A 10678-nucleotide genomic window follows, 5' to 3' on the forward strand; every position below is an offset into this window, starting at 1 on the left:
CTAGAAGGGGTCCCGACCGAAATCCGAACAAGTCAACCCAAAAGTCAACGTTGACGGGTTAATGGTCAACTGTTAAAGTCAACGGGTTAGCGGGTTGGGTCGAATCCAGGTTATTGGGTCGAGCCAGTTATCGAGTCGAGCCAGTTATTGGGTTTTGGACTTAGGATAAGGTTATTGGGCCAAAGAGTTATAGTTAATGGGTAGTAGATTTGGCTTTGGGTTTGGGCCAATTACATGGCCCAAGGGTTAGGTTATTGGGTTGAACTTGGGTTGGGTACTAATTTGGGCTTAGGTCACAAAGGCCCAAGGTTTGGGCCGGGTAGTGGGTTTAGGGCTTGGGCTTAGTTTTTTTATTGGATTAGATTATATAGCCCAAAGGTTTGGGCCGGCTTAGTTAGGGCTGGGCTACCTTGGGTCGGGTTTGGCCCGTTACACTCGCGGGTCATTGGACCTTAGCAAAGAAGAAGGTTGAATTTTGGCCAAAGTTTCCCAAACTCCGACCGAGCTCAAAACGTAACCAAATCATGCAATCCAAAATACCCAATTGAAGCCCAGAAAATAAGGAATCGAAATATACCTATATCGTGGCTAGCCGTGGCCAGAAGATGACTCGGAAATGCCTGCAAACCTTCGATCTTTACTGGAATCTGGGTAATAGTTTTCCCGAGTATAGTTGTATTCCACAACACTCAAACCACTTAAAAACATCCTAATCATGCTCTAATAAAAACTCTAGGAAGTTTGGGAGGGTTTTCAAAACTCACCATCGTCGGAGAAGGCGAGGATTCGCTGGAAGAGAAAGAAGGATAAGCCTCAACCATCAGATGTCATGGTGGGGAGGTCTAAATGGTAGTGGGAGTTGCTAGAGGAACTCGCCGAAGTAGGTGGCTTGAGGAAAGGGGTTGCAGAGATGGAGGGTAAAAGCTGAGGGAGAAAGGTCCAAGAGTGAGAGGAAGAGTCACGAGGAGGGGGGAGGAGAAAGGAAAGAGACCAGGGGACAAAAACTCAAGGGTAGACCCCACGTGGCTCACCAACCAATTCCATAAAAGACAAAACAATAAGAAAAATATCTCATTTGAGTGTGAAATTACCAAAAAGCCCTTCTGTTTCGTAAATTCTGGGACATGTTGTTACAGTTAAAGATTTCAAATGAAAAGGCCTTTAACTTTCTATACTAAATCCAAGTAGTCACAGTATAGAAATTTTAGTGGCTACAACGAATTCCATAAGCTGAAACAAAAAGATCACCATCAGTGCGGATTGCCATCAATCCAGATTCCCATGGACCATCTATCATTGTAGATTCATCGATGTAAATCGTCATTGTTACAGACTTCCCAAAAAGAAAAATTACGAATGTTAATATCTCTTAGAAAAACACTCAACTTATTAATGTTGTCATAGAGATTTCACCGATCAGACCCACATAAAGCCACGGGTAATTGGCAACAACAATAGCTCATGTACTTAAAATCAAACGCACAGGAGAAAAATTAGTAGTTGTACAAACTCAATAGTTCAATTCTATCAAATTGAATTCAACATGTAGCCATCATTCGTTTGGTAGCAACTACAAAAATTACAAAATAGTGCACACCTCGTCCTCTCTTGCAAAACCAAAAATACTCAAACTAACAACCAGTCTTAGTTTGATATTGAGTATATGTTTTGTGAGAGCAAAGACCACTGTTTATATGGAAACAAACCTTGTGATTTTCCTATTGAAATCAATGTAGGAAACTAACATACAATTCCAATCCAACTATGAGTTCTAAGTATTAGCATTTACTTAAAGTTTCAGTCCTAGACTGATTAGAACAACTTTAAAGTCTTCAACAAGACATTTTCATACCAATTTGAAACATTATAGCCGATTTCTAGCACCAACAATCATACTCATATTCTAACAATAGCAGCAAGAACAATGGTCATATCAATGCTTGGACAATTGGAAGAGACCCCTCATTGTGGGATGAGCTAGAGGAGTTTAAACTAGGAAGGTTTCTGAATTCTTCGGTGGATTTCAAAAGGCATGACTTTGAATTAATCCTTTTGGAGCTGGAAGAAGGGGTTGTCCTGGATCCTTGTTTGCCATGGCCCCAATGAGTTTGTGTTAGCAAATCTTGTGCACAAATTTGACTAAACATTTCCCGGCGGAGCAAGAGCAGCCGAGTAAGCATGACCAAATGTACCGATCTTGTCATCCATCGAAAAGTTCCCCTTGCAGTTATGGTTACCCTAGAATGTTTATTTATATTTATTTTTCGCAATAAACTTCTACAAAATTAGGTTGTCGTTTAGGACATAGTGTTAGATTGGATTTTTATTTTTCTTGCAACTTCAACGAAATTTCGAATTTAAAAGTTTAACTCTTTGCTTTCCGTAAGCACTTCAGTTTTCTCTGGCTTTCTCCACAAGAAAATTTACCTAGTGGATTAAGTAAATTTGACAGCCTACGTGACAATTTGACATATTTTAACATTTCATTCTCCATTCGATATGTTATATTAAACTATTATTTTATTACATTATTTATTTTGTTAATTTTTGTTGTGTTTGGGATCTCTTTTTCTATCACCAAGCAAATGTCTATACAAATCCAAACACAAAAAAATCTCGTCAGTTTGAACATTGAGCTCTCTTTCTCTCTAAGATGGAAAGAAGATTTATCTTTTTTATTCCTATGATCAGAGATGAATTGTCTCCACTCACAAGGTTTCTCATCCATTTCTGTACACACATATTCCATAAACATTCATCAATTTTTTTTACCAATTAATTAAATCTTTTTTTATTTCATTTTTTTTTTCCTTCCAAATTTCATATCTCTGTTTGCCTCTCCATAGCTTCAGAAGCAATCCCAGGAGCCCTTCGTTCTCTGTCGCAACTCTATTGTTGATTAACAAAAAAGAAAGAGGGATATGAACAGATTGCACATTCAACAATCAACATTTATTATAATAAATTATTAAACTAATAAAAAATCAATAGAATTGTTTAATAATTAATTAAAAAACATTTGAAGTTGTTGTCAAATTTAACAACTCTTTTGCTATTAATTTATGCCATGCCACGTAGGATTTGGCATTTCAGTTGGAAATTATTAGTGGCTATTTTTTTTTTACTGTTATAGCTTATGTGGATATTTTGACATTTCATTTGGAGATGCTCTAACACATCTAAATCTAAACCTTAATAGAACTCAATTTGTCAACTAAAAACCAATGAAATTACAATTATAACTTTTAATACATAACTAAAAAAATGTTAGAAAAGAAAAAAAATGGGCATTATAGTAATTTCGTAATAAACAACTTTTTGTTTTTTTTTTTTTTTAAACTTCACATCCATGTCTCTCCATCACTACCCTCTAAACTCCCTCTCTCTCCCTCTCTCTTTCTGATGTCTGCTGGAACTCGTACCATAAATATATATATATTTGAGAAAAAAAAAGGTATATTTCTCACACATAAGGGGTATGATCTTTGCTAGTCCTTATAAGGAAAGAAGAGGATAAACGAAAGAAACAAACTCATAGAGTCCAGCAACTCTTATGTGGCTCATATTGGCTCTAATTATCTATTCAAAATTCAAATAAAGCTCCAAAAAATTTAGGAAGTTTTAAGGGAATACTTATGGTACTGTTCACTTTTACCTTTTCTTGGTACTATTCACAACACATTTATTTGTCATGTTTCATTAAAACTAAATTTTTTTTTGAACTTTTCATTAGTTTTCCTAAAAATTATGGGTCTCCTCCTCTTGTAATGGACCATCATAATGTTCCCTCCACTTATTTTCCGTTTTTACCGAAAGCACTAGCAAGCAAGAAAATGGATGCGCTAACACACAACAATTTGTATTCACATGAAATAATATCTACACTAAGAGAGTGGGGGAGTGGGTTAAATCTCACACTGGGCTAGCCATGATAATGTGGTCGCCCATAATAATGTGGTTCAAGTTCATCTTTGGCGATAATCAAACTTAAAACATACGTGTCATTAAACCGTAGTACTAAGTGGCAGGTGTCATTATTTATGCAGTGGTTACATCCTCCTTCTGGCAATCTTTTGACCAAGGGTTTGCAGTCGCTTTGGAGTTGGACAATAACTATGCTTCCAGGCCAAAACAGAAAAACAACCGCACAAGCAAAAACTCATGGCCACCCATGAACCAAGGAGCTTTTTAGTTTTACCATTTTGGAAACTTGCAAATATACAAGTTTTTGAGCAATTAGCTGGATTGATTAGTTTTTTACATATACCATGTCGTTATTATATCGTGGTTGTGTGGCCGTTATATGTTTTCAGCACTCTTCGATGCATGTGTAAGCTTGAGAAATCATGGATGATCTATACCCTTATATAAACACACAAGCGCAGCAAACACACCCACAGTGCTGGCCATAAATTTCTTATCCTAAATAATAAGACTATGATGCTGGAGAATGAAACCTCCTTTTTGCAACCTTTGGCCATCACACTGCTGGCCATTTCCGTTATCCTCCTATACAGACGATACTCCTCCGCTATAACCACCAACAAAACCCCAGCACTACCTTCTCCACCGAAGCTCCCTATCATTGGAAACTTTCACCAACTAGGCTTGATCCCTCATCGCTCGCTTCAAGCCTTATCTCAACGTCATGGTCGTCTCATGCTCCTCCACTTTGGAAGTGTCCTAGTTCTTGCTGTCTCTTCAGCTGAGGCTGCCCACGAGATCATGAAAACCCATGACCTCACATTTTCTGACCGACCCAAGTCCACCAACTTTGAGAAGCTTCTCTACAACTACAAAGACGTTTCATCTGCTCCTTATGGTGAGTATTGGAGGCAGGTCAAAAGCGTAAGTGTCATAAATCTTTTGAGCAACAAAAGGGTTCGCTCTTTTCGCTTTGTTAGAGAAGAGGAAACCAAAACCTTGATCAGTAACATAATGAAGTCATCACCATCAATTTTGAATTTAAGCGAAATGTTTGCCAGGCTTACTATTGATTTTGCATGTAGAGTCGCCCTGGGGAGGAAGTACAGTGGTGAAGGTGGGATGAAGTTTGAGGGACTTTTGAGGGAGTTCAGTGAGTTATTGGGAACTACTAACATTGGGGACTATATCCCATGGCTTTCTTGGTTGAGCCGTGTCAACGGTTTGGAAGCCAAGTTCGACAAGGTGGCTAAGAAGTTTGATGACTTTTTAGATAAAGTGGTCCAAGAGCATATGGATCAAAGTTCATAGAGTGGAGATGATGGCCAACAGGATTTTGTCGATGTTTTGCTTGCAATTCAGAAAGAAAACTTGGCAGGTTTTCCTATTGAGACAGTTAGTATTAAGGCTCTCATCTTGGTAATCATCTCTCTCTCACTCTGTGTTTCTGTTAGAAAGCTGTTAAGTAGACTGATGAGTACATATATTAGATAAATAAACTGCTGAAAAGCCAAAGCTTCAGTGTTAAATCTCAGTGTTACAAGATAAATAGTAAGTCAAATCGGAGAAGTTGTCATGCTCCCGCTGCTATTTTTCCATTAAAACTAACACAATTCTTCCTCTATGTAAGAATATGTATTTCAAATACCTTAATCAATAATATTAACTGTTGCAGGATATGTGCTGCTGGCACTGATACCACATATACAGTCCTGGAGTGGGCAATGACTGAGCTTTTAAGGCATCCTAGGGTCATGAAAAAGTTGCAGAATGAGGTAAGAGAAATAGTCCGAAAGGGAGAACACATAACAGAAGATGATTTGATTGAAATGCACTACTTGAAGGCGGTGATGAAGGAGACTCTTCGCTTACATCCACCAGTTCCATTACTAGTGCCCAGGATTGCAGCCCAAGATGTGGAAATGGGTGGTTACAAAATTAAAGCCAAGACACACGTTATGATCAATGCATGGCAAATTGGAAGAGATCCCAAACTATATGAAAAACCAGATGAGTTTGAGCCAGCAAGGTTCTTGAATAGTGAGATAGATTATAAAGGGAATGACTTTCAGTTAATTCCATTTGGTGCTGGTAGGAGGGTCTGTCCGGGAATTCAGTTTGCCATGGCTGTCAATAAGATAGCCTTGGCAAATATAGTGCACAAGTTCGACTGGGCGTTGCCTGGTGGAGCAAGTGGGGAGGATTTAGACATGACTGAATCTACTGGTTTAACCGCACATAAAAAAGATCCTCTCAGAGCTGTTGCTATTCCATATTTATTTTGAAAGATTGAGGCTATAGCCTATATCCTGTATTTAACAGTTGATCGAATCATTTGTCTAAGGCTGCTGCCATAGATGTACCATTTGGAAAAAGATAGCTGCATTATCACTGTGAAAATCGAAATTTCGGTGAACATATTAAGTTTGACATATCGGGCTTATGTGGCATGCATCATGTGTCTAACAAATCTTAAATATGGCATATGACTCATTAAAACCGGATAAGTCATCAAGAGAGACACGTGTCAAAGCTTGGCAAAATGGAATTATTTGATTTTAATTTTAATTAAATCAAATATTAATTGATGGATTCAAATCACAAACCAAGCCACAAATCATGTCTTTGTTCTTTAGTCAATTAATCAAGCTCGTAACCAGGGCCAAATCTATCCGTTGGAGGCTCCAAAACAAAGAAAGCTCTGAATCTCCCAAACCCCCAAATTCCCAAACACTTAGAAGCTTTAGAAAACCATCTATTCTTCGCCACACTTGTGAAGAACCACCAAACATCCCTCCATGTGCCAGTTCCTCCATTGTCAAGAGTCAAAACCTCACGACATCCATTCATTCAAGATCAAGTCATTACGACTCTTGGATCAACAACACACACTTTTTACATCTTCAGAGATCGAATTAGAGGATTCAAGTTTTGTAAATAGAGATTGTGACCCTAAACTTACAAATTCATAAATCTAATTTAATACTTTGTATACATATTCTTGTGTTATTGCTCGCAGAAAATTCACATTTACGATCACACAGATTCATTTAAAGTAAGGAAGATAATTTAGACATGGTTAGGATTTGATTTCATGCATAGGTGAAGCTACAGAGGAACAGGGAGAGGGGGCCACCCCTCCCCTCGCAGGAAATAAAGCCTAGGAGCGACGGGAATCAAGCTTAGAAGCGAGATTCCGCTCCTCTGCCTACTGCTGCTACTCTGTTGTGGCACTATTGCGGCGTTACGATGGTTAGCAAATCCCTTTTTTTCTTCAGAAACCCGAGCCAAAACGATGTCATTTGGACCTAGGATGAAAAACATAATTTAAGTGAAACGGTTCATTTGGTTAAAACAAAGAACAAAGTAGCAGGGGACCCATATACACACCCATCGACGCATTTTGTGATGAGGTGGTGATCTGCCATGAGATGAGATGGCAGGTTTTGGCATTCCAAAATCCAAATATGGTATATTTTTCTTGCTAAATTTTTGGTGATCTATTTGTTAGAGTTTCAATAACTAGCTCAGTTTTTAAATCCGATTAACAGGTTAATTAGATGCCATATATGGCCTATACTTTATCAAATTTTATCACCACCAATCAAAATATTTGCTAGGAGTCTTTTATGAGTAATTCTATTAACACCCCACAATCTTATGAAGACACTCCCCACACCTTAATTTTTTCACTTAAATTTCGCCCTTTACCACTATTTACTTCAAGCTAGTAGATAGTGAAAACCTTGGCCACCTAACTATTCCTTGCTAGCGGCTACACCTCATGCAAAGAGGCAAAAAGGCCCAACCAGTCGTAATTTCTCTCTCTGTCTCTCTCTATTGCATTTGCATCTGATACTTTAGAAGAAACGTCTCGCTTTTTTCTTTTTTTTTTTTATTTTTTTTTATTTTTTATTATTATTAATTTTTTATGTTTCTTTGATAGTGAGAGACAAAGAGGGGCCACAACGGGGTGGCCTATGCGGGATGATGACTTCAACGACGAAGGTGATAAAGGTATAAAGGAGCATCCGGGTTGGTGAGTTGAAGTGTTGGATTGTAACCAACGAAATGGGAGTTTCCAGATAATGTTTATGGAGGTAATCAGATATATTTGGTTGTCGAATTAGGGCTACCAGGTGTGGTTTTTGTTTTTTGGGGTCGGGATGTGGGGTGGCTTAGAAGAACGAGGGACAAAGTTGGAATTTTTGAGAAAGTTTTTTAATGTGGTATGTTTTCATAAAATTGTGGTGTATAAAACAACCCCTAACTAAAAGAGTTTGTATTTGTATAGATAATATACATTTTTGTTGAAATACATACGATATTATCTACATTAAAAAGTGTGGAAATGTAAATGTGCGTGAAAAAAAAAAATGTTTCCTCTTGTAATATGATTTGACATGTTGTACTATTAGATTGTTGATCATATATGAACTATTAATTATCTATGTAATCTTTATTTGAGCAAGGATTTGTCTAAAATAATAACACAACATGCCATACACCATTATCTAGAAAACATTCGTAATGGATATCGCCACTAACCAGAAGTGGTCTCATGGAGCTCATTCCTTTCATTTGTAAAACAACCATCTCAAAGAAGTTGTGAATTTAAGATTGTGGGAGTTGCAACTTCTTATTTGAAGAGGTTGTGACTACAAAAATAACAGGAAAATAATGGCTTCTTAATAAAAGTCACTCATTAAGTTGGGATATATTAAGTAATCCCCTCACTCATGAATGTTGGAGAATCCGTACACTCTCATCATTCATCAAAGGAATGATGAAATGGTATATCAATGATAGCGTGAGCATTAAGTTGGGATATATTAAGTAATCCCCTCGCTCATGAATGTTGGAGAATCCGTACACTCTCATCATTCATCAAAGGAATGATGAAATGGTATATCAATGATGGCGTGATGGCATCCCCTCACTCATGAATGTTGGAGAATCCGTACACTCTCATCATTCATCAAAGGAATGATGAAATGGTATATCAATGATAGCGTGATGGTATGGTTGTTTATATTAAGATGGCACGGTTGTTTATATTAAGATGGCACGGTTGTTAATATTAAGATGGTATGGTTGTTTATATTAAGAGATGTGTCTTTGTTTGTATTGATAATCAGCCTATTATGTGATGTTTTCATGACATAAAACCTCGCCGTCAATAATTGTAATTTATTTGTATTGATAAATTAAGAACGACATTTATATTGTCTACAATTTAAAATGATTTGATTGTCTACATTTTCTTGGGACCATTTACCCTTCAAAAGTTTGCCCCTCCTCCTGACAAATCGTGACTTTGCCACCGATTTCATGTACCATAAAAGTCAAAGAAACATAGGTCCAAAAACAAAAAGTAAAGAAGAAGAAATCAATGCTTATGCTCAGTTAACTGTGCTTAAAACTTGTAGATAATGGAAGTTGATGATTCACTATAAAAGCAATTGGTGATATGAAGAATACGTATTTCAACTTCTTATAAGCACTTGTAATATCTATCAACTTTCCGATGTCGGACAAAGAAAGTTTCTAAAATTCACTTAACCCGGGAATATTTTGTGTAATGTGTTTGTTCTTGAATTAGAACCAAAGGTACCTACTACTTGAACTGCTCTGAAAGGTACGAGTTCGCATCGGTGTAACCATATACAACTTCGAATGGTTTTTTTGTCTCTTTATATACAACTTCGAATGGTTTTTTGTTTCTTTATTTGACAAGAATCTGCAGGCCTGATCCTGACTATGGTGAACCAGGAAAATTTTGTTGATGTTCCGAAATATCTTTGAATTGACGTGCTGGAAAAAAAATTAAAAAAAATAAAACAAAATTGACTCATGACTTGTATGTGGATCCAAATCTGCCCTAACTAATCAAAGAAAGTAGTAAAAAGTTGTCTGTATTTTTTTGTTTTTTGTGGGTTAAGGCTATGTGTGCGCACGTAGATGATAATGTTATCTTTCAAACTTTATTTGTCTTGCAACTAGTGTAAAAAAGAAGATATGCGAATAGTTCGTTACTATCCAACCTAACTTTTGAACTATATTCGGCATATGTTTGCCGAAGAGGTAGGAAAACTCAAAACAAAAGCACCAGTATTCGGAAATGATCAACCGAACATGAGGTAATAGTTCAATGGCAGTCTACCGAACATCAATGACCTATTCGGCACAAAATTTTGTCCGACAACATAAGGACTTTCAAAACCATCAACCTTGAATTTGATCTTGTAAATCCAACGACTTCCAACAACCTTGAATTTGATCTTGTAAATCCAACGACTTCCAACAGCCCTTTTTCCGTAGTTAAACTAAACTCCAGGTGTTATTTTCTTCCAGTGCATGAAGTTCATCTGCCATGGCTTGATTTTATTGTGGGAGGAGTGATGCTTTTTGGAAACTCTTAGGTTCACAATGTTTATCAATTTCACTGAGAAATTCAGCATGAGATGTGGAGAACTCACAAAAACTGATGCTTTCAGTGATAGGGTGTCGTGAGGTATAAGTAACATAATCTTGCAACCTAGTTGGAGGCTTCCTTGTTCAAGGAGCATTTCTTTTAACCACTTGAGACTCTGTGAGAGGTTGAGAATGATCAGAATGAGACTCATCAGTCCTTTCACTATCCAAAATGATAGAGACTGAGTTTTCTTCCAACACATGAGGATTAAAGTTCTAAGGGAGTGGAAATAATTCAAACAATTCCTCCCCCTGACTTGTAGTAGTTCCTTTGAAAGTG

General features: G+C 37.2%; 1 pseudogene; it reads left to right on the forward strand.

Moving 5' to 3' along the window:
- The first annotated feature begins 4384 nt into the window (after positions 1-4384).
- LOC125478901 lies at positions 4385-6354 on the forward strand (annotated as a pseudogene).
- Positions 6355-10678: the final 4324 nt, after the last annotated feature.

The sequence above is a fragment of a genome, unplaced genomic scaffold (assembly GCF_019419815.1).
Source record: "Pyrus x bretschneideri cultivar Hongxiangsu unplaced genomic scaffold, Pyrus_bretschneideri_v1 Contig27, whole genome shotgun sequence".
NCBI lineage: Eukaryota > Viridiplantae > Streptophyta > Magnoliopsida > Rosales > Rosaceae > Pyrus > Pyrus x bretschneideri.